Source organism: Oncorhynchus nerka, unplaced genomic scaffold (assembly GCF_034236695.1).
Source record: "Oncorhynchus nerka isolate Pitt River unplaced genomic scaffold, Oner_Uvic_2.0 unplaced_scaffold_1690, whole genome shotgun sequence".
NCBI lineage: Eukaryota > Metazoa > Chordata > Actinopteri > Salmoniformes > Salmonidae > Oncorhynchus > Oncorhynchus nerka.
Window position 1 is genome coordinate 53885 of NW_027039627.1, and position 23844 is coordinate 77728.

Below are 23844 nucleotides of genomic sequence, written 5' to 3' on the forward strand. Positions count from 1 at the left end.
GGAGGGGTTGACAAACAGGTTTTAATGACTCCAGCCTAAGTGGATGGAAACTTACGACTTCAACTATATGTACCATTTCAAACTGGGAAACGAATTGCACTGTAGTACCCTTCCCTGGTGGTCTAGTGGTTAGGATTCGGCGCTCTCACCGCCGCGGCCTGGGTTCGATTCCCGGTCAGGGAACTCCTATTTTGCTACATGTTTACTTTTGCAACCTGTCACAATGAATATAGAAGGTTATCGCACATATGTACCAGCTCACACTGGGAACCGATTTGCACTGTAGTACCCTTCCCTGGTGGTCTAGTGGTTAGGATTCGGCGCTCTCACCGCCGCGGCCCGGGTTCGATTCGGTCAGGGAACTTCTTTTGCTACATGTTTACTTGTGCAACCTGTCACAATGAATATAGAAGGTTATCGCACATATGTACCAGCTCACACTGGGAACCGATTTGCACTGTAGTACCCTTCCCTGGTGGTCTAGTGGTTAGGATTCGGCGCTCTCACCGCCGCGGCCCGGGTTCGATTCCCGGTCAGGGAAATAGTCTATGCTTCTTGTTTACTTGTGCAACCTGTCACTGTGAATTTAGTAGGTTGTCGCACATATGTACCACTTCAAATTGCAAACCGATTTGCCCTGCACTGTCCTTCCCAGGTGTTCTAGTGGTGCACCAGACCCTCCTGCAGCAAAGCACCCCCACAACATGATGGTGTTCTTCGGCTTGAAAGCTTGAAAACCTTTTCCCTCCAAACATAACAATGGTCATTATGGCCAAACAGTTCGATTTTTGTTTCATCAGACCAGAGGACATTTCTCCAAAAACTAGGATCTTTGTCCCCAAACTGTATTATGTCTTTTTTATGGCGGTTTTGGAGCAGTAGCTTCTTCCTTGCTGAGTGGCCTCTCGGGGTATGTCGATATAGGACTCGTTTGCCTGTGGATATAGACCATTTTGTACCTGTTTCCTCCAGCATCTTCACAAGGTCCTTTGCTGTTGTTCTGGGATGGATTTGCACTTTTCGACCCAAAGTGCGTTCATCTCTAGGAGAGAGAACGTCTCCTTCCTGAGCGGTATGACGCCTGCGCATACCATGGTGTTTATACTTGCGTACTATTGTTTCTACAGATGAGCGAGGTACCTTCAGGCGTTTGGAAATTGCTCCCAAGGAGGAACCACACTTGTGGAGGTCTACATTTTTTTCTGAGGTCTTGGCTGATTTCCTTTGCTTTTCCCATGGAGTCAAGCAAAGAGGCACTGAGTTTGAAGGTAGGCCTTGAAATACATCTACAGGTACACCTCCAATTGACTCAAAGGATGTCAATTAGCCTATCAGAAGCTTCTAAAGCCATGACATCATTTTCGGGAATTTTACAACTGTTTAAAGGCACAGCCAACTTAGTGTATGTAAACTTCTGGCCCACTGAATTTGTGATACAGTGAATTATAAGTGAAATAATCCCTCTGTAAACAATTGTTGGAAAAATGACTTGTGTCATGCACAAAGTAGATGTCCTAACCGACTGCCAAAACTATCGTTTGTTAGCAAGAAATGTGTGGAGGGGTTGACAAACAGGTTTTAATATTAAAGCCTAAGTCTTGAGGAAACTTGCTCAACTGAGGTAGAGTACCTAATGATAAGCTGTAGACCATACTATGCTACGAAGTAGAGTTCTCATCTGTATTAGGATTCGTAGCGTCTATTTACCACCACAAACCGATGGTGGCACTAAGACGGCACTCAGAACTCTATAAGGCCATAAGCAAACAAGAAAAAAAAACTCTAGTCCACCTTTCCTCCACACACAGAGATGCATACAAAGCTCTCCCTCGCCCTCTATTTGGCAAATCTGACCATAATTATATCCTCCTGATTCCTTCTTACAAGCAGCAACCACAGCAGGACTTGGCAACCGGGTATAGTACCAGTGACTCACTTCAATAGGAAGTGGTCACATGGATGCTACGCTGAACTGTTTTTTTGGAAATTGCTCCCAAGGAGGAACCACACTTGTGGAGGTCTACATTTTTTTCTGAGGTCTTCCCAGGTGTTTCTTTGCTTTTCCATGGAGTCAAGCAAAGAGGCACTGAGTTTGAAGGTGGCCTTGAAATACATCTACAGGTACACCTCAATTGACTCAAAGGATGTCAATTAGCCTATCAGAAGCTTCTAAAGCCATGACATCATTTTCGGAATTTTACAAAAACTGTTTAAAGGCACAGCCAACTTAGTGTATGTAAACTTCTGGCCCACTGAATTTGTGATACAGTGAATTATAAGTGAAATAATCCCTCTGTAAACAATTGTTGGAAAAATGACTTGTGTCATGCACAAAGTAGATGTCCTAACCATTGCAAAACTATCGTTTTTTAGCAAGAAATGTGTGGAGGGGTTGACAAACAGGTTTTAATGACTCCAGCCTAAGTGGATGGAAACTTACGACTTCAACTATATGTACCATTTCAAACTGGGAAACAGATGCACTGTAGTACCCTTCCCTGGTGGTCTAGTGGTTAGGATTGCTCCACCGCCTATACAGTTGATTCGGTCAGGGAACTACTCTTTTGCTGACTTGTTTACTTGTGCAACCTTCACAATGAATATAGAAGGTTATCGCACATATTTGCCAGCTCACACTGGAAACCGATTTGCACTGTAGTACCCTTCCCTGGTGGTCTAGTGGTTAGGATTCGGCGCTCTCAAAGCCGACATCCTGGGTTCGATTCCCGGTCAGGGAACTCCTATTTTGCTACATGTTTACTTGTGCAACCTGTCACAATGAATATAGAAGGTTATCGCACATATGTACCAGCTCACACTGGGAACCGATTTGCACTGTAGTACCCTTCCCTGGTGGTCTAGTGGTTAGGATTCGATGCTCTCACCGCCGTCCCGGGTTCGATTCCCGGTCAGGGAACTACTCTTTTGCTACATGTTTACTTGTGCAACCTGTCACAATGAATATAGAAGGTTATCGCACATATGTACCAGCTCACACTGGGAACCGATTTGCACTGTAGTACCCTTCCCTGGTGGTCTAGTGGTTAGGATTCGGCGCTCTCACCGCCGCGGCCCGGGTTCGATTCCCGGTCAGGGAAATAGTCTATGCTTCTTGTTTACTTGTGCAACCTGTCACAATGAATATAGAAGGTTATCGCACATATGTACCAGCTCACACTGGGAACCGATTTGCACTGTAGTACCCTTCCCTGGTGGTCTAGTGGTTAGGATTCGGCGCTCTCACACCGTGCCCGGGTTCGATTCCCGGTCAGGGAAATAGTCTATGCTTCTTGTTTACTTGTGCAACCTGTCACTGTGAATTTAGTAGGTTGTCGCACATATGTACCACTTCAAATTGCAAACCGATTTGCCCTGCACTGTCCTTCCCAGGTGTTCTAGTGGTGCACCAGACCCTCCTGCAGCAAAGCACCCCCACAACATGATGGTGTTCTTCGGCTTGAAAGCCTCCCCCTTTTCCCTCCAAACATAACAATGGTCATTATGGCCAAACAGTTCGATTTTTGTTTCATCAGACCAGAGGACATTTCTCCAAAAACTAGGATCTTTGTCCCCAAACTGTAGTATGGCTTTTTTATGGCGGTTTTGGAGCAGTAGCTTCTTCCTTGCTGAGTGGCCTCTCGGGGTATGTCGATATAGGACTCGTTTGCCTGTGGATATAGACCATTTTGTACCTGTTTCCTCCAGCATCTTCACAAGGTCCTTTGCTGTTGTTCTGGGATGGATTTGCACTTTTCGACCCAAAGTACGTTCATCTCTAGGAGAGAGAACGCGTCTCCTTCCTGAGCGGTATGACGCCTGCGTCATACCATGGTGTTTATACTTGCGTACTATTGTTTCTACAGATGAGCGAGGTACCTTCAGGCGTTTGGAAATTGCTCCCAAGGAGGAACCACACTTGTGGAGGTCTACATTTTTTTTCTGAGGTCTTGGCTGATTTCCTTTGCTTTTCCCATGGAGTCAAGCAAAGAGGCACTGAGTTTGAAGGTAGGCCTTGAAATACATCTACAGGTACACCTCCAATTGACTCAAAGGATGTCAATTAGCCTATCAGAAGCTTCTAAAGCCATGACATCATTTTCGGGAATTTTACAAACTGTTTAAAGGCACAGCCAACTTAGTGTATGTAAACTTCTGGCCCACTGAATTTGTGATACAGTGAATTATAAGTGAAATAATCCCTCTGTAAACAATTGCACAAAGTAGATGTCCTAACCGATTGCCAAAACTATCGTTTGTTAGCAAGAAATGTGTGGAGGGGTTGACAAACAGGTTTTAATGACTCCAGCCTAAGTGGATGGAAACTTACGACTTCAACTATATGTACCATTTCAAACTGGGAAACGAATTGCACTGTAGTACCCTTCCCTGGTGGTCTAGTGGTTAGGATTCGTGCTCTCACCCCGCGGCCCGGGTTCGATTCCCGGTCAGGGAACTACTCTTTGCTACATGTTTACTTGTGCAACCTGTCACAATGAATATAGAAGGTTATCGCACATATGGCTCACACTGGGAACCGATTTGCACTGTAGTGGTGGTCTAGTGGTTAGGATTCGCGCTCTCACCGCCCATGACCCGTGGTTCGATTCCCGGTCAGCTCACATGTTTACTGGGAACCGATTTTTGCACTGTAGTACCCTTCCCTGGTGGTCTAGTGGTTAGGATTCGGCGCTCTCACCGCCGCGGCCCGGGTTCGATTCCCGGTCAGGGAAATAGTCTATGCTTCTTGTTTACTTGTGCAACCTGTCACTGTGAATTTAGTAGGTTGTCGCACATATGTACCACTTCAAATTGCAAACCGATTTGCCCTGCACTGTCCTTCCCAGGTGTTCTAGTGGTGCACCAGACCCTCCTGCAGCAAAGCACCCCCACAACATGATGGTGTTCTTCGGCTTGAAAGCCTCCCCTTTTCCCTCCAAACATAACAATGGTCATTATGGCCAAACAGTTCGATTTTTGTTTCATCAGACCAGAGGACATTTCTCCAAAAACTAGGATCTTTGTCCCCAAACTGTAGTATGGCTTTTTATGGCGGTTTTGGAGCAGTAGCTTCTTCCTTGCTGAGTGGCCTCTCGGGGTATGTCGATATAGGACTCGTTTGCCTGTGGATATAGACCATTTTGTACCTGTTTCCTCCAGCATCTTCACAAGGTCCTTTGCTGTTGTTCTGGGATGGATTTGCACTTTTCGACCCAAAGTACGTTCATCTCTAGGAGAGAGAACGCGCGTCTCCTTCTGAGCGGTATGACGCCTGCGTCATACCATGGTGTTTATACTTGCGTACTATTGTTTCTACAGATGAGCGAGGTACCTTCAGGCGTTTGGAAATTGCTCCCAAGGAGGAACCACACTTGTGGAGGTCTACATTTTTTTTCTGAGGTCTTGGCTGATTTCCTTTGCTTTTCCCATGGAGTCAAGCAAAGAGGCACTGAGTTTGAAGGTAGGCCTTGAAATACATCTACAGGTACACCTCCAATTGACTCAAAGGATGTCAATTAGCCTATCAGAAGCTTCTAAAGCCATGACATCATTTTCGGGAATTTTACAAACTGTTTAAAGGCACAGCCAACTTAGTGTATGTAAACTTCTGGCCCACTGAATTTGTGATACAGTGAATTATAAGTGAAATAATCCCTCTGTAAACAATTGTTGGAAAAATGACTTGTGTCATGCACAAAGTAGATGTCCTAACCGATTGCCAAAACTATCGTTTGTTAGCAAGAAATGTGTGGAGGGGTTGACAAACAGGTTTTAATGACTCAGCCTAAGTGGATGGAAACTTACGACTTCAACTATATGTACCATTTCAAACTGGGAAACGAATTGCACTGTAGTACCCTTCCCTGGTGGTCTAGTGGTTAGGATTCGGGGCGCTCTCACCCCGCGGCCCGGGTTCGATTCCCGGTCAGGGAACTACTCTTTTGCTACATGTTTACTTGTGCAACCTGTCACAATGAATATAGAAGGTTATCGCACATATGTACCAGCTCACACTGGGAACCGATTTGCACTGTAGTACCCTTCCCTGGTGGTCTAGTGGTTGGGTTCGATTCGGCGTCTCTCACCGCCGCAACCTGTCACAATGAATATAGAAGGTTATCCGGTTCGGTCTAGTGGTTAGATTCCCGGTCAGGGTCGGTCAGGGAAATAGTCTATGCTTCTTGTTTACTTGTGCAACCTGTCACTGTGAATTTAGTAGGTTGTCGCACATATGTACCACTTCAAATTGCAAACCGATTTGCCCTGCACTGTCCTTCCCAGGTGTTCTAGTGGTGCACCAGACCCTCCTGCAGCAAAGCACCCCCACAACATGATGGTGTTCTTCGGCTTGAAAGCCTCCCCCTTTTCCCTCCAAACATAACAATGGTCATTATGGCCAAACAGTTTGATTTTTGTTTCATCAGACCAGAGGACATTTCTCCAAAAACTAGGATCTTTGTCCCCAAACTGTAGTATGGCTTTTTTTATGGCGGTTTTGGAGCAGTAGCTTCTTCCTTGCTGAGTGGCCTCTCGGGGTATGTCGATATAGGACTCGTTTGCCTGTGGATATAGACCATTTTGTACCTGTTTCCTCCAGCATCTTCACAAGGTCCTTTGCTGTTGTTCTGGGATGGATTTGCACTTTTCGACCAAAGTACGTTCATCTCTAGGAGAGAGAACGCGTCTCCTTCCTGAGCGGTATGACGCCTGCGTCATACCATGGTGTTTATACTTGCGTACTATTGTTTCTACAGATGAGCGAGGTACCTTCAGGCGTTTGGAAATTGCTCCCAAGGAGGAACCACACTTGTGGAGGTCTACATTTTTTTCTGAGGTCTTGGCTGATTTCCTTTGCTTTTCCCATGGAGTCAAGCAAAAGAGGCACTGAGTTTGAAGGTAGGCCTTGAAATACATCTACAGGTACACCTCCAATTGACTCAAAGGATGTCAATTAGCCTATCAGAAGCTTCTAAAGCCATGACATCATTTTCGGAATTTTACAAACTGTTTAAAGGCACAGCCAACTTAGTGTATGTAAACTTCTGGCCCACTGAATTTGTGATACAGTGAATTATAAGTGAAATAATCCCTCTGTAAACAATTGTTGGAAAAATGACTTGTGTCATGCACAAAGTAGATGTCCTAACCGATTGCCAAAACTATCGTTTGTTAGCAAGAAATGTGGAGGGGTTGACAAACAGGTTTTAATGACTCCAGCCTAAGTGGATGGAAACTTACGACTTCAACTATATGTACCATTTCAAACTGGGAAACGAATACCCTTCCCTGGTGTTCACTGTAGTACCCTTCCCTGGTCGTCTAGTGGTTAGGTTTACTTGTGCAACCTGCTGAATATAGAAGTTATCACCCAGCTCACACTGGGAACCGATTTGCACTGGGTTCGATGGTCGCTCTCACCGTCAGGAACTAGGGAACTACTCTTTGCTACATGTTTACTTGTGCAACCTGTCACAATGAATATAGAAGGTTATCGCACATATGTACCAGCTCACACTGGGAACCGATTTGCACTGTAGTACCCTTCCCTGGTGGTCTAGTGGTTAGGATTCGGCGCTCTCACCGCGGCCCGGTTCGATTCCCGGTCAGGGAAATAGTCTATGCTTCTTGTTTACTTGTGCAACCTGTCACTGTGAATTTAGTAGGTTGTCGCACATATGTACCACTTCAAATTGCAAACCGATTTGCCCTGCACTGTCCTTCCCAGGTGTTCTAGTGGTGCACCAGACCCTCCTGCAGCAAAGCACCCCCACAACATGATGGTGTTCTTCGGCTTGAAAGCCTCCCCTTTTCCCTCCAAACATAACAATGGTCATTATGGCCAAACAGTTCGATTTTTGTTTCATCAGACCAGAGGACATTTCTCCAAAAACTAGGATCTTTGTCCCCAAACTGTAGTATGGCTTTTTTATGGCGGTTTTGGAGCAGTAGCTTCTTCCTTGCTGAGTGGCCTCTCGGGGTATGTCGATATAGGACTCGTTTGCCTGTGGATATAGACCATTTTGTACCTGTTTCCTCCAGCATCTTCACAAGGTCCTTTGCTGTTGTTCTGGGATGGATTTGCACTTTTCGACCCAAAGTACGTTCATCTCTAGGAGAGAGAACGCGTCTCCTTTCCTGAGCGGTATGACGCCTGCGTCATACCATGGTGTTTATACTTGCGTACTATTGTTTCTACAGATGAGCGAGGTACCTTCAGGCGTTTGGAAATTGCTCCCAAGGAGGAACCACACTTGTGGAGGTCTACATTTTTTTTCTGAGGTCTTGGCTGATTTCCTTTGCTTTTCCCATGGAGTCAAGCAAAGAGGCACTGAGTTTGAAGGTAGGCCTTGAAATACATCTACAGGTACACCTCCAATTGACTCAAAGGATGTCAATTAGCCTATCAGAAGCTTCTAAAGCCATGACATCATTTTCGGGAATTTTACAAACTGTTTAAAGGCACAGCCAACTTAGTGTATGTAAACTTCTGGCCCACTGAATTTGTGATACAGTGAATTATAAGTGAAATAATCCCTCTGTAAACAATTGTTGGAAAAATGACTTGTGTCATGCACAAAGTAGATGTCCTAACCGATTGCCAAAACTATCGTTTGTTAGCAAGAAATGTGTGGAGGGGTTGACAAACAGGTTTTAATGACTCCAGCCTAAGTGGATGGAAACTTACGACTTCAACTATATGTACCATTTCAAACTGGGAAACGAATTGCACCAGTACCCTTCCCTGGTGTTCTAGTGGTTAGATTTGTTCAACTATAGGGAACTCCTATTTTGCTACATGTTTACTTTCTTGGCAAACTGGAAACAAGGTTATCGCACATATGCAGCTCCTTGTCTACAGTACCCTTCCCTGGTGGTCTAGTGGTTAGGATTCGCGCTCTCACCGCTTTTCAGGGAACTACTCTTTTGCAAACTGTTTAAAGTGCAACCTGTCACAATGGAAGGTTATCGCACATATGTACCAGTCAGGGAACTGTAGTACCCTTCCCTGGTGCTACATGTTTACTTGTTGGCCGGGAAATAGTCAACCTGTTTTAATGCAACACAATGAATATAGAAGGTTATCGCACATATGTACCAGCTCACACTGGGAACCGATTTGCACTGTAGTACCCTTCCCTGGTGGTCTAGTGGTTAGGATTCGGCGCTCTCGCGCGGCCCAGGTTGATTCCCGGTCAGGGAACTACTCTTTTGCTACATGTTTACTTGTGCAACCTGTCACAATGAATATAGGTTATCGCACATATGTACCAGCTCACACTGGGAACCGATTTGCACTGTAGTACCCTTCCCTGTTGGTCTAGTGGTTAGGATTCGGCGCTCTCACCGCCGCGGCCCGGGTTCGATTCCCGGTCAGGGAAATAGTCTATGCTTCTTGTTTACTTGTGCAACCTGTCACTATGAATTTAGTAGGTTGTCGCACATATGTACCACTTCAAATTGCAAACCGATTTGCCCTGCAGTGTCCTTCCCAGGTGTTCTAGTGGTGCACCAGACCCTCCTGCAGCAAAGCACCCCCACAACATGATGGTGTTCTTCGGCTTGAAAGCCTCCCCCTTTTCCCTCCAAACATAACAATGGTCATTATGGCCAAACAGTTCGATTTTTGTTTCATCAGACCAGAGGACATTTCTCCAAAAACTAGGATCTTTGTCCCCAAACTGTAGTATGGCTTTTTTATGGCGGTTTTGGAGCAGTAGCTTCTTCCTTGCTGAGCGGCCTCTCGGGGTATGTCGATATAGGACTCGTTTGCCTGTGGATATAGACCATTTTGTACCTGTTTCCTCCAGCATCTTCACAAGGTCCTTTGCTGTTGTTCTGGGATGGATTTGCACTTTTCGACCCAAAGTACGTTCATCTCTAGGAGAGAGAACGCGTCTCCTTCCTGAGCGGTATGACGCCTGCGTCATACCATGGTGTTTATACTTGCGTACTATTGTTTCTACAGATGAGCGAGGTACCTTCAGGCGTTTGGAAATTGCTCCCAGGAGGAACCACACTTGTGGAGGTCTACATTTTTTTCTGAGGTCTTGGCTGATTTCTTTGCTTTTCCCATGGAGTCAAGCAAAGAGGCACTGAGTTTGAAGGTAGGCCTTGAAATACATCTACAGGTACACCTCCAATTGACTCAAAGGATGTCAATTAGCCTATCAGAAGCTTCTAAAGCCATGACATCATTTTCGGGAATTTTACAAACTGTTTAAAGGCACAGCCAACTTAGTGTATGTAAACTTCTGGCCCACTGAATTTGTGATACAGTGAATTATAAGTGAAATAATCCTCTGTAAACAATTGTTGGAAAAATGACTTGTGTCATGCACAAAGTAGATGTCTAACCGACTTGCCAAAACTATCGTTTGTTAGCAAGAAATGTGTGGAGGGGTTGACAAACAGGTTTTAATGACTCCAGCCTAAGTGGATGGAAACTACGACTTCAACTATATGTACCATTTCAAACTGGGAAACGAATTGCACTGTAGTACCCTTCCCCTGGTGGTCTAGTGGTTAGGATTCGGCGCTCTCACTGCCGTGGCCGGGTTCGATTCCCCGGTCAGGGAATCTACTTCCTACATGTTTTACTTGTGCAACCTGTCACAATGAATATAGAAGGTTATCGCACATATGTACCAGCTCACTGGGAACCCGATTTGCACTGTAGTACCCTTCCCTGGTGGTCTAGTGGTTAGGATTTGGCTCTCTCGCCGTCATTCCGTCATGGAACTATTCTTTTTGCATGTTTACTTGTGCAACCTGTCTGCACAATGAATATAGGTTATCGCACATATGTACCAGCTCACACTGGGAACCGATTTGCACTGTAGTACCCTTCCTGTTGGTCTAGTGGTTAGATTCGGCTCTCACCGCCGCGGCCAGGTTCGATTCCGGTCAGGGAAATAGTCTATGCTTCTTGTTTACTTGTGCAACCTGTCACTATGAATTTAGTAGGTTGTCGCACATATGTACCACTTCAAATTGCAAACCGATTTGCCCTGCAGTGTCCTTCCCAGGTGTTCTAGTGGTGCACCAGACCCTCCTGCAGCAAAGCACCCCCACAACATGATGGTGTTCTTCGGCTTGAAAGCCTCCCCCTTTTCCCTCCAAACATAACAATGGTCATTATGGCCAAACAGTTCGATTTTTGTTTCATCAGACCAGAGGACATTTCTCCAAAAACTAGGATCTTTGTCCCCAAACTGTAGTATGGCTTTTTTATGGCGGTTTTGGAGCAGTAGCTTCTTCCTTGCTGAGCGGCCTCTCGGGGTATGTCGATATAGGACTCGTTTGCCTGTGGATATAGACCATTTTGTACCTGTTTCCTCCAGCATCTTCACAAGGTCCTTTGCTGTTGTTCTGGGATGGATTTGCACTTTTTCGACCCAAAGTACGTTCATCTCTAGGAGAGAGAACGCGTCTCCTTCCTGAGCGGTATGACGCCTGCGTCATACCATGGTGTTTATACTTACTATTGTTTCTACAGATGAGCGAGGTACCTTCAGGCGTTTGGAAATTGCTCCCAAGGAGGAACCACACTTGTGGAGGTCTACATTTTTTTTCTGAGGTCTTGGCTGATTTCCTTTGCTTTTCCCATGGAGTCAAGCAAAGAGGCACTGAGTTTGAAGTAGGCCTTGAAATACATCTACAGGTACACCTCAATTGACTCAAAGGATGTCAATTAGCCTATCAGAAGCTTCTAAAGCCATGACATCATTTTCGGAATTTTACAAACTGTTTAAAGGCACAGCCAACTTAGTGTATGTAAACTTCTGGCCCACTGAATTTGTGATACAGTGAATTATAAGTGAAATAATCCCTCTGTAAACAATTGTTGGAAAAATGACTTGTGTCATGCACAAAGTAGATGTCCTAACCGACTGCCAAAACTATCGTTTGTTAGCAAGAAATGTGGAGGGGTTGACAAACAGGTTTTAATGACTCCAGCCTAAGTGGATGGAAACTTACGACTTCAACTATATGTACCATTTCAAACTGGGAAACGAATTGCACTGTAGTACCCTTCCCTGGTGGTCTAGTGGTTAGGATTCGGCGCTCTCACCGCGCGGCCCGGGTTCGATTCCCGGTCAGGGAACTACTCTTTTGCTACATGTTTACTTGTGCAACCTGTCACAATGAATATAGAAGGTTATCGCACATATGTACCAGCTCACACTGGGAACCGATTTGCACTGTAGTACCCTTCCCTGGTGGTCTAGTGGTTAGGATTCGGCGCTCTCACCGCGCGGCCCGGGTTCGATTCCCGGTCAGGGAACTACTCTTTTTGCTACATGTTTACTTGTGCAACCTGTCACAATGAATATAGAAGGTTATCGCACATATGTACCAGCTCACACTGGGAACCGATTTGCACTGTAGTACCCTTCCCTGGTGGTCTAGTGGTTAGGATTCGGCGCTCTCACCGCCGCGGCCCGGGTTCGATTCCCGGTCAGGGAAATAGTCTATGCTTCTTGTTTACTTGTGCAACCTGTCACTGTGAATTTAGTAGGTTGTCGCACATATGTACCACTTCAAATTGCAAACCGATTTGCCCTGCACTGTCCTTCCCAGGTGTTCTAGTGGTGCACCAGACCCTCCTGCAGCAAAGCACCCCCACAACATGATGGTGTTCTTCGGCTTGAAAGCCTCCCCCTTTTCCTCCAAACATAACAATGGTCATTATGGCCAAACAGTTCGATTTTTGTTTCATCAGACCAGAGGACATTTCTCCAAAAACTAGGATCTTTGTCCCCAAACTGTAGTATGGCTTTTTTATGGCGGTTTTGGAGCAGTAGCTTCTTCCTTGCTGAGTGGCCTCTCGGGGTATGTCGATATAGGACTCGTTTGCCTGTGGATATAGACCATTTTGTACCTGTTTCCTCCAGCATCTTCACAAGGTCCTTTGCTGTTGTTCTGGGATGGATTTGCACTTTTCGACCTAAAGTAATGCTCATCTCTAGGAGAGAGAACGCGTCTCCTTCCTGAGCGGTATGACGCCTGCGTCATACCATGGTGTTTATACTTGCGTACTATTGTTTCTACAGATGAGCGAGGTACCTTCAGGCGTTTGGAAATTGCTCCCAAGGAGGAACCACACTTGTGGAGGTCTACATTTTTTTCTGAGGTCTTGGCTGATTTCCTTTGCTTTTCCCATGGAGTCAAGCAAAGAGGCACTGAGTTTGAAGGTAGGCCTTGAAATACATCTACAGGTACACCTCCAATTGACTCAAGGATGTCAATTAGCCTATCAGAAGCTTCTAAAGCCATGACATCATTTTCGGAATTTTACAAACTGTTTAAAGGCACAGCCAACTTAGTGTATGTAAACTTCTGGCCCACTGAATTTGTGATACAGTGAATTATAAGTGAAATAATCCCTCTGTAAACAATTGTTGGAAAAATGACTTGTGTCATGCACAAAGTAGATGTCCTAACCGACTGCCAAAACTATCGTTTGTTAGCAAGAAATGTGGAGGGTTGACAAACAGGTTTTAATGACTCCAGCCTAAGTGGATGGAAACTTACGACTTCAACTATATGTACCATTTCAAACTGGAAAAACGAATTGCACTGTAGTACCCTTCCCTGGTGGTCTAGTGGTTAGATTGGGTGCTCTCACCGCTCGTCCGGGTTCGATTCCCGTCAGGGAACTACTCTTTTCACTACATGTTTACTTGTGCAACCTGTCACAATGAATATAGAAGGTTATCGCACATATGTACCAGCTCACACTGGGAACCGATTTGCACTGTAGTACCCTTCCTGAGGTGTCCAGTGGTTAGATTAGGCTCTCACCGCACTTCGATTCACCACCGCTTTTTGGTTTACTTGTACAGCCGATTCCCGGTCAGGGAACTACTTCCCTGGTTTGCTACTATGCTTCTTGTTTACTTGTGCAACTCTGTCACAATGAATATAGGGTTATCGCACATATGTACCAGCTCACACTGGAACTGTAGTACCCTTTGCACTGTGGTTAGGATTCTGCGCTCTCTCCCTTTCCCTTCGGGCCTACTCTTTACCTCAGTGGTCTAGTGGTTATACTAGGCCCTTCTTGTTTTGCCACTTGTGCTCCTGTCACTGTCAGGGAAATAGTCTATGCTTCTTGTTTACTTGTGCAACCTGTCACTGTGAATTTAGTAGGTTGTCGCACATATGTACCACTTCAAATTGCAAACCGATTTGCCCTGCACTGTCCTTCCCAGGTGTTCTAGTGGTGCACCAGACCCTCCTGCAGCAAAGCACCCCACAACATGATGGTGTTCTTCGGCTTGAAAGCCTCCCCCTTTTCCCTCCAAACATAACAATGGTCATTATGGCCAAACAGTTCGATTTTTGTTTCATCAGACCAGAGGACATTTCTCCAAAAAACTAGGATCTTTGTCCCCAAACTGTAGTATGGCTTTTTTTATGGCGGTTTTGGAGCAGTAGCTTCTTCCTTGCTGAGTGGCCTCTCGGGGGTATGTCGATATAGGACTCGTTTGCCTGTGGATATAGACCATTTTGTACCTGTTTCCTCAGCATCTTCACAAGGTCCTTTGCTGTTGTTCTGGGATGGATTTGCACTTTTCACCCAAAGTACGTTCATCTCTAGAGAGAACGCGTCTCCTTCCTGAGCGGTATGACGCCTGCGTCATACCATGGTGTTTATACTTACGTACTATTGTTTCTACAGATGAGCGCACCTTCAGGCGTTTGGAAATTGCTCCCATGAGGAACCACACTTGTGGAGGTCTACATTTTTTTCTGAGGTCTTGGCTGATTTCCTTTGCTTTTCCCATGGAGTCAAGCAAAGAGGCACTGAGTTTGAAGGTAGGCCTTGAAATACATCTACAGGTACACCTCCAATTGACTCAAAGGATGTCAATTAGCCTATCAGAAGCTTCTAAAAGCCATGACATCATTTTCGGGAATTTTACAAACTGTTTAAAGGCACAGCCAACTTAGTGTATGTAAACTTCTGGCCCACTGAATTTGTGATACAGTGAATTATAAGTGAAATAATCCTCTGTAAACAATTGTTGGAAAAATGACTTGTGTCATGCACAAAGTAGATGTCCTAACCGATTGCCAAAACTATCGTTTGTTAGCAAAAAATGTGTGGAGGGGCTGACAAACAGGTTTTAATGACTCCAGCCTAAGTGGATGGAAACTTACGACTTCAACTATATGTACCATTTCAAACTGGGAAAAACGTAGTATCCTTCCCTGCTAGTGGTTAGGATACCCTCCCCTGGTGTGAAGTGTTTACTTTTGAACCTGTCACAATGAATATAGAAGGTTATCGCTGTACTCACACTGGGAACCGGATTTGCACTGTAGTACCCTTCCTGGTGGTCTAGTGGTTAGGTGGTTCCGGCGCTCTTTTGGTCAGGGAACTACTCTTTTGCATGTTTACTTGTGCAACCTGTCACAATGAATATAGAAGGTTATCGCACATATGTACCAGCTCACACTGGGAACCGATTTGCACTGTAGTACCCTTCCCTGGTGGTCTAGTGGTTAGGATTCGGGTCAGGAAATAGTCTCTCACTTGTGCAACCTGTCACAATGAATATTGAAGGTTATCCCGGGTTCGATTCCCGGTCAGGGAACTCTCACCGCTTCTTTTTCTTTTTGCTACATGTTTACTTGTGCAACCTGTCACAATGAATATAGGTTATCGCACATATGTACCAGCTCACACTGGGAACCGATTTGCACTATATACCTTCCCTGGTGGTCTAGTGGTTAGGATTCGGCGCCTCACCGCCGCGGCCCGGGTTCGATTCCCGGTCAGGGAAATAGTCTATGCTTGTTGTTTACTTGTGCAACCTGTCACTGTGAATTTAGTAGGTTGTCGACATATGTACCACTTCAAATGCAAACCGATTTGCCCTGCACTGTCCTTCCCAGGTGTTCTAGTGGTGCACCAGACCCTCCTGCAGCAAAGCACCCCCACAACATGATGGTGTTCTTCGCTTGAAAGCCTCCCCTTTTCCCTCCAAACATAACAATGGTCATTATGGCCAAACAGTTCTGATTTTGTTTCATCAGACCAGAGGAGCATTTCTCCAAAAACTAGGATCTTTTGTCCCCAAACTGTAGTATGGCTTTTTATGGCGGTTTTGGAGCAGTAGCTTCTTCCTTGATGAGCGGCCTCTCGGGTATGTCGATATAGGACTCGTTTGCCTGTGGATATAGACCATTTTGTACCTGTTCCCTCCAGCATCTTCACAAGGTCCTTTGCTGTTGTTCTGGGATGGATTTGCACTTTTCGATTCAAAGTACGTTCATCTCTAGGAGAGAGAACGTCTCACTTCCTGAGCGGTATGACGCCTGCGTCATACCATGGTGTTTATACTTGCGTACTATTGTTTCTACAGATGAGCGAGCGTACCTTCAGGGCGTTTGGAAATTGCTCCCAAGGAGGAACCACACTTGTGGAGGCTCATTTTTTCTGAGGTCTTGGCTGATTTCCTTTGCTTTTCCCATGGAGTCAAGCAAAGAGGCACTGAGTTTGAAGGTAGGCCTTGAAATACATCTACAGGTACACTCCAATTGACTCAAAGGGATGTCAATTAGCCTATCAGAAGCTTCTAAAGCCATGACATCATTTTCGGGAATTTTACAACTGTTTAAAGGCACAGCCAACTTAGTGTATGTAAACTTCTGGCCCACTGAATTTGATACAGTGAATTATAAGTGAAATAATCCCTCTGTAAACAATTGTTGGAAAAATGACTTGTGTCATGCACAAAGTAGATGTCCTAACCGACTGCCAAAACTATCGTTTGTTAGCAAGAAATGTGTGAGGGTTGACAAACAGGTTTTAATGACTCCAGCCTAAGTGGATGGAAACTTACGACTTCAACTATATGTACCATTTCAAACTGGGAAACGAATTCCACTGTAGTACCTTCCCTGGTGTTCTAGTGGTAGGATTCAAGCGTCTCACCGCCACGGCAGGTTGATTCCCGGTCAGGAACTACTCTTTTTGCTACATGTTTACTTGTGCAACCTGTCACAATGAATATAGAAGGTTATCGCACATATGTACCAGCTCACACTGGGAACCGATTTGCACTGTAGTATCCTTCCCTGGTGGTCTAGTGGTTAGGATTCGCGCTCACCCGCCGCGGCCCGGGTTCGATTCCCAAGGTCAGGGAACTATTCTTTTGCTACATGTTTACTTGTGCAACCTGTCACAATGAATATAGAAGTTATCGCACATATGCCAGCTCACACTGGGAACCGATTTGCACTGTAGTACCCTTCCTGGTGGTCTAGTGGTTAGGATTCGGCGCTCTACCGCCGCGGCCGGGTTCGATTCCCGGTCAGGGAAATAGTCTATGCTTCTTGTTTACTTGTGCAAACCTGTCACTATGAAATTAGTAGGTTGTCGCACATATGTACCACTTCAAATTGCAAACCGATTTGCCCTGCAGTGTCCTTCCCAGGTGTTCTAGTGGTGCACCAGACCCTCCTGCAGCAAAGCACCCCCACAACATGATGGTGTTCTTCGACTTGAAAGCCTCCCTTTTCCTCCAAACATAACAATGGTCATTATGGCCAAACAGTTTTGATTTTGTTTCATCAGACCAGAGGACATTTCTCCAAAAACTAGGATCTTTGTCCCCAAACTGTAGTATGGCTTTTTTATGGCGGTTTGGAGCAGTAGCTTCTTCCTTGCTGAGCGGCCTCTCGGGGTATGTCGATATAGGACTCGTTTGCCTGTGGATATAGACCATTTTGTACCTGTTTCCTCCAGCATCTTCACAAGGTCCTTTGCTGTTGTTCTGGGATGGATTTGCACTTTTCGACCAAAGTACGTTCATCTCTAGGAGAAGAACGTCTCCTTCCTGAGCGGTATGACGCCTGCGTCATACCATGGTGTTTATACTTGCGTACTATTGTTTCTACAGATGAGCGAGGTACCTTCAGGCATTTGGAAATTGCCCAAGGAGGAACCACACTTGTGGAGGTCTACATTTTTTTCTGAGGTCTTGGCTGATTTCCTTTGCTTTTCCCATGGAGTCAAGCAAAGAGGCACTGAGTTTGAAGGTAGGCCTTGAAATACATCTACAGGTACACCTCCAATTGACTCAAAGGATGTCAATTAGCCTATCAGAAGCTTCTAAAAGCCATGACATCATTTTCAAATTTTACAAACTGTTTAAAGGCACAGCCAACTTAGTGTATGTAAACTTCTGGCCCACTGAATTTGTGATACAGTGAATTATAAGTGAAATAATCCCTCTGTAAACAATTGTTGGAAAATGACTTGTGTCATGCACAAAGTAGATGTCCTAACCGACCAAAACTATCGTTTGTTAGCAAGAAATGTGTGGAGGGGTTGACAAACAGGTTTTAATGACTCCAGCCTAAGTGGATGGAAACTTACGACTTCAACTATATGTACCATTTCAAACTGGGAAACGAATTGCACTGTAGTACCCTTCCCTGGTGGTCTAGTGGTTAGGATTCGGCGCTCTCACCGCCGTCCTGGTTCGATTCCGGTCAGGGAACTACTCTTTGCTACATGTTTACTTGTGCAACTGTCACAATGAATATAGAAGGTTATCGCACATATGTACCAGCTCACACTGGGAACCGATTTGCACTGTAGTACCCTTCCCTGGTGGTCTAGTGGTTAGGATTCAAGGCTCTCACCGCCATGTCTGGGTTCGATTCTGTCAGGGAACTAGTCTGTTTACTTGTGCAACCTGTCTGAATATAGAAGGGATTTCGCACATTGTGCCAGCTCACACTGGGAACCGATTTGTACTATGACCCTTCCCTGGTGGTCTAGTGGTTAGTTCGGGGCGCTCTCAGGTTGTCGGTCAGGGAAATAGTCTATGCTTCTTGTTTACTTGTGCAACCTGTCACTATGAATTTAGTAGGTTGTCGCACATATGTACCACTTCAAATTGCAAACCGATTTGCCCTGCACTGTCCTTCCCAGGTGTTCTAGTGGTGCACCAGACCCTCCTGCAGCAAAGCACCCCCACAACATGATGGTGTTCTTCGGCTTGAAAGCCTCCCCTTTTCCCTCCAAACATAACAATGGTCATTATGGCCAAACAGTTCGATTTTGTTTCATCAGACCAGAGGACATTTCTCCAAAAACTAGGATCTTTGTCCCCAAACTGTAGTATGGCTTTTTTATGGCGGTTTTGGAGCAGTAGCTTCTTCCTTGCTGAGTGGCCTCTCGGGGTATGTCGATATAGGACTCGTTTGCCTGTGGATATAGACCATTTGTACCTGTTTCCTCCAGCATCTTCACAAGGTCCTTTGCTGTTGTTCTGGGATGGATTTGCACTTTTCGACCCAAGTACGTTCATCTCTAGGAGAGAACGCGTCTCCTTCCTGAGCGGTATGACGCCTGCCATACCATGGTGTTTATACTTGCGTACTATTGTTTCTACAGATGAGCGAGGTACCTTCAGGCGTTTGGAAATTGCTCCCAAGAGGAACCACACTTGTGGAGGTCTACATTTTTTTCTGAGGTCTTGGCTGATTTCCTTTGCTTTTCCCATGGAGTCAAGCAAAGAGGCACTGAGTTTGAAGGCAGGCCTTGAAATACATCTACAGGTACACCTCCAATTGACTCAAAGGATGTCAATTAGCCTATCAGAAGCTTCTAAAGCCATGACATCATTTTCGGGAATTTTACAAACTGTTTAAAGGCACAGCCAACTTAGTGTATGTAAACTTCTGGCCCACTGAATTTGTGATACAGTGAATTATAAGTGAAATAATCCTCTGTAAACAATTGTTGGAAAAATGACTTGTGTCATGCACAAAGTAGATGTCCTAACCGACTGCCAAAACTATCGTTTGTTAGCAAGAAATGTGTGGAGGGGTTGACAAACAGGTTTTAATGACTCCAGCCTAAGTGGATGGAAACTTACGACTTCAACTATATGTACCATTTCAAACTGGGAAATGAATTGCACTGTAGTACCCTTCCCTGGTGGTCTAGTGGTTAGGATTCGCCGCTCTCACCGGGCCGTTCGGGTTCGATTCCCGGTCAGGAACTACTCTTTTGCTACATGTTTACTTGTGCAACCTGTCACAATGAATATAGAAGGTTATCGCACATATGTACCAGCTCACACTGGGAACCGATTTGTACTGTAGTACCCTTCCTGGTGGTCTAGTGGTTAGGATTCAGCGCCGTCACCGGCCTCAACTATTCTTTTGCGTTTACTGGGTTCACAATGAATATAGAAGGTTACTGCACATATGTCAGGGAACCGATTTGCACCGTAGTACCCTTCCTGGTGGTCTAGTGGTTAGGATGCGCTTCACCGCCGTTTCGATTTACTTGTTTCTTGTTTACTTGTGCACCTGTCACTATGAATTTAGTAGGTTGTCGCACATATGTACCACTTCAAATTGCAAACCGATTTGCCCTGCAGTGTCCTTCCCAGGTGTTCTAGTGGTGCACCAGACCCTCCTGCAGCAAATCACCCCCACAACATGATGGTGTTCTTTCGCTTGAGCTCTTTTCCTCCAAACATAACAATGGTCTATGGCCAAACAGTTCGATTTTTGTTTCATCAGACCAGGAGGACATTCAAACTAGGATCTTGTTGTCCCTAAACTGTAGTATGGTTTTTTATGGCGGTTTTGAGCAGTAGCTTCTTCCTTGCTGAGTGGCCCCCTCGGGGGTATGTCGATATAGGACTCGTTTGCCTGTGGATATAGGACTCGTTTGCCTGTGGATATAGACCATTTTGTACCTGTTTCCTCCAGCATCTTCACAAGGTCCTTTGCTGTTGTTCTGGGATGGATTTGCACTTTTCAATCTAAAGTACGTTTTCATCTCCTAGGAGAGAGAACGCCTCCTTCTGAGCGGTATGACGCCTGCGTCATGGTGTTTATACTTGCGTACTATTGTTTCTACAGATGAGCGAGGTACCTTCAGGCGTTTGGAAATTGCTCCCAAGGAGGAACCACACTTGTGGAGGTCTACATTTTTTCTGAGGTCTTGGCTGATTTCCTTGCTTTTCCCATGGAGTCAAGCAAAGAGGCACTGAGTTTGAAGGTAGGCCTTGAAATACATCTACAGGTACACCTCCAATTGACTCAAAGGATGTCAATTGTATCAAACTTCTAATATGACATCATTTGGGTTTTACGACTGTTTAAAGGCACGATAACACAGTGTGTGAAGCGACACTGAATTTTGTCTGGTGATTACCAGTGAAATAATCTCTCAACAACCGTTGTTGGAAAAATGAAACGTGTCATGCATAAGTGATCCTAACCCGTTGCCAAACTATCGTTTGTTGGCAAGAAATGTGTGGAGGGTTGACAAACAGGTTTTAATGACTCCAGCCTAAGTGGATGTGAAACTCGACTTCAACTATTATGTACATTTGCCATTTCAAACTGGGAAGCAGGTCCCTTTTCTTGTGCCCTTCCCTGGTGGTCTGAGTGTTTGGATTAAGCTCTCACCACTTGTGACCAGGTTAGGTCCAGTGAGAGACTTATCTTTTGCCATGTTTGCTTGTTTTGACCTGTCACAATGAATAAGAGGTTATCGCACCTTATCTTTTAGCTCACCAGAACAGATTTTGCACTGTGTACCCTTCTCTGTTGGTCTAGTGGTTAGGATTCAGCACTCTCACACTGCGGCAGTTAGATTCGGTCAGGGAAATAGTCTATCTTCTTGTTGTTTACTTGTACAACCCTCTTTTCTATGAATTTAGTGAGTTGTAAGCACATATGTGCCCTTCAGGTATGACAAATTTGCCTACTGTCCTTCCCAGTGTTCAGTGGTTACCAGGCCTCCTGCAGTAAGCGCCCACCAGCATGATGTTGTTCTTCGACGAAAACCTCCTTTTCCCTCAAACATAACAATGATCATTGGCAAACAGTTCGATTTTGTTTCCATCAGATAGAGGACATTTTCTCCAGTGGATCTTTGTCCCCAAACTGTGGCCTGTGGTTTTGACGGTTTGGAGCAGTAGCTGCTGCTGCTGGTGTCTCGGGGTATGTCAATCTCGGACTCGTTGCCTGTGGTCTGAACCATTTTGTACCTGTTTATCCAGCATCTTCTTAAGGTCCTTCCTGTTGTTTCTGGGATTGGTTGCACTTGCTGACTAGTAGTTCATCTCTGGAGGCGTCTCATTATCCTGGGCGGTATGGCGCCTGCGTCATACCATGATCAATTCTGCCATTGTTTTCTAGATGAAAGGGTGCACCTTCAGGCGTGCTGAAATTACTCAGGAGACCACACCATGGAGGTCATTTTTCTGAGTCTTAGTGATTTCTTTAGCATTATGAGTCTGTGAGGCACTGGAGTTGAAGAGTGACCAGACCATCTCTGGGTACCTCTGATTGACTCAAGGTGTCAGTTAGCTATCGAAGCTACAAGCCATGTTATCATTTCCGGGAATTTTACAGCTGTTTAAAGGCACAGCAAACTTAGTATATATAAACTACAGCCTGAATTTTGATACAGTGAATTATAAGTGAAATAATCCCTCTGTAAACAATTGTTGGAAAAATTACTTATGTCACTTTACTTTGGTAAATCGCCTAACGATTACCCAAAACTATCATTTGTTAACAAAAAAATGTGGAGGTTGTTAAACAGGTTTTAATGACTCCAGCCTAAGTGGGATGGAAACTTACGACTTCAACTATATGTACCATTTCAAACTGGAACGAATTGTACTGTAATGCCTTCCTATTGGTCTAGTGTTTAGGATTCGTACGCTTCACACATGGCCCGGGTTCGATTCCCGGTCGGGAACTACTATTTTGCTACATGTTTACTTGTGCAACCTGTCACAATGAATATAGAAGGTTATCGCACATATGTACCAGCTCACACTGGAACCGATTTGCACTCTAGTACCCTTCCCTGGTGTCTAGTGGTTTGTATTCGGCGCTCTCACCGCTGCCCGGGTTCGATTCCCGGTCAGGAACTTCTTTGCTACATGTTTACTTGTGCAACCTGTCACAATGAATATACGTTACGCACATATGTACCAGCTCACACTGGGAACCGATTTGCTCTGTAGTACCTTCCTGGTGGTCTAGTGGTTAGGATTCAGCGCTCTCACCGCCGCTGCCCGGGTTCGATTCAGGTCAGGGAAATAGTCTATGCTTCTTGTTTACTTGTGCAACCTGTCACTGTGAATTTAGTAGGTTCTGCACATGTACCACTTCAAATTGCAAACCGATTTGCCTGCACTGTCCTTCCCAGGTGTTCTAGTGGTGCACCAGACCCTCCTGCAGCAAAGCACCCCACAACATGATGGTGTTCTTCGGCTTGAAAGCCTCCCCCTTTTCCCTCAAACATAACAATGGTCATTATGGCCAAACAGTTCGATTTTGTTTCATCAGACCAGAGGACATTTCCAAAAAACTAGGATCTTTGTCCCCAAACTGTAGTATGGCTTTTTATGGCGGTTTTGGAGCAGTAGCTTCTTCCTTGCTGAGTGGCCCTCCGGGGTATGTCGATATAGGACTCGTTTGCCTGTGGATATAGACCATTTTGTACCTGTTTCTCCAGCATCTTCACAAGGTCCTTTGCTGTTTGCTCTGGGATGGATTTGCACTTTTCGACCCAAAAGCCGTTCATCTCTAGGAGAGAGAACGTTCCCTGGAGCGGTATGACGCCTGCGTCATACCATGGTGTTTATACTTGCGTACTATTGTTTCTACAGATGAGCGAGGTACCTTCAGACGTTTGGAAATTGCTCCCAAGGAGGAACCACACTTGTGGGGGAGGTCTACATTTTTTTCTGAGGTCTTGGCTGATTTCTTTGCTTTTCCCATGGAGTCAAGCAAAGAGGCACTGAGTTTGAAGGTAGGCCTTGAAATACATCTACAGGT

General features: G+C 45.2%; 6 non-coding genes across 6 annotated transcripts; all 6 read left to right on the top strand.

Annotated features, from left to right (window-relative positions):
* The first annotated feature begins 111 nt into the window (after positions 1–111).
* trnae-cuc (transfer RNA glutamic acid (anticodon CUC)) lies at positions 112–183 on the top strand. The gene has a single exon. It is a non-coding gene; the product is annotated as a tRNA-Glu (tRNA).
* Positions 184–469: 286 nt separating this feature from the next.
* On the top strand, positions 470–541 carry trnae-cuc (transfer RNA glutamic acid (anticodon CUC)). Its single transcript has one exon. It is a non-coding gene; the product is annotated as a tRNA-Glu (tRNA).
* A 2485-nt stretch (positions 542–3026) lies between these two features.
* Positions 3027–3098, top strand: trnae-cuc (transfer RNA glutamic acid (anticodon CUC)). The gene has a single exon. It is a non-coding gene; the product is annotated as a tRNA-Glu (tRNA).
* A 1560-nt stretch (positions 3099–4658) lies between these two features.
* Positions 4659–4730, top strand: trnae-cuc (transfer RNA glutamic acid (anticodon CUC)). The gene has a single exon. It is a non-coding gene; the product is annotated as a tRNA-Glu (tRNA).
* Positions 4731–9305: 4575 nt separating this feature from the next.
* trnae-cuc (transfer RNA glutamic acid (anticodon CUC)) lies at positions 9306–9377 on the top strand. Its single transcript has one exon. It is a non-coding gene; the product is annotated as a tRNA-Glu (tRNA).
* Positions 9378–12393: 3016 nt separating this feature from the next.
* On the top strand, positions 12394–12465 carry trnae-cuc (transfer RNA glutamic acid (anticodon CUC)). Its single transcript has one exon. It is a non-coding gene; the product is annotated as a tRNA-Glu (tRNA).
* The last annotated feature ends 11379 nt before the right edge of the window (positions 12466–23844 follow it).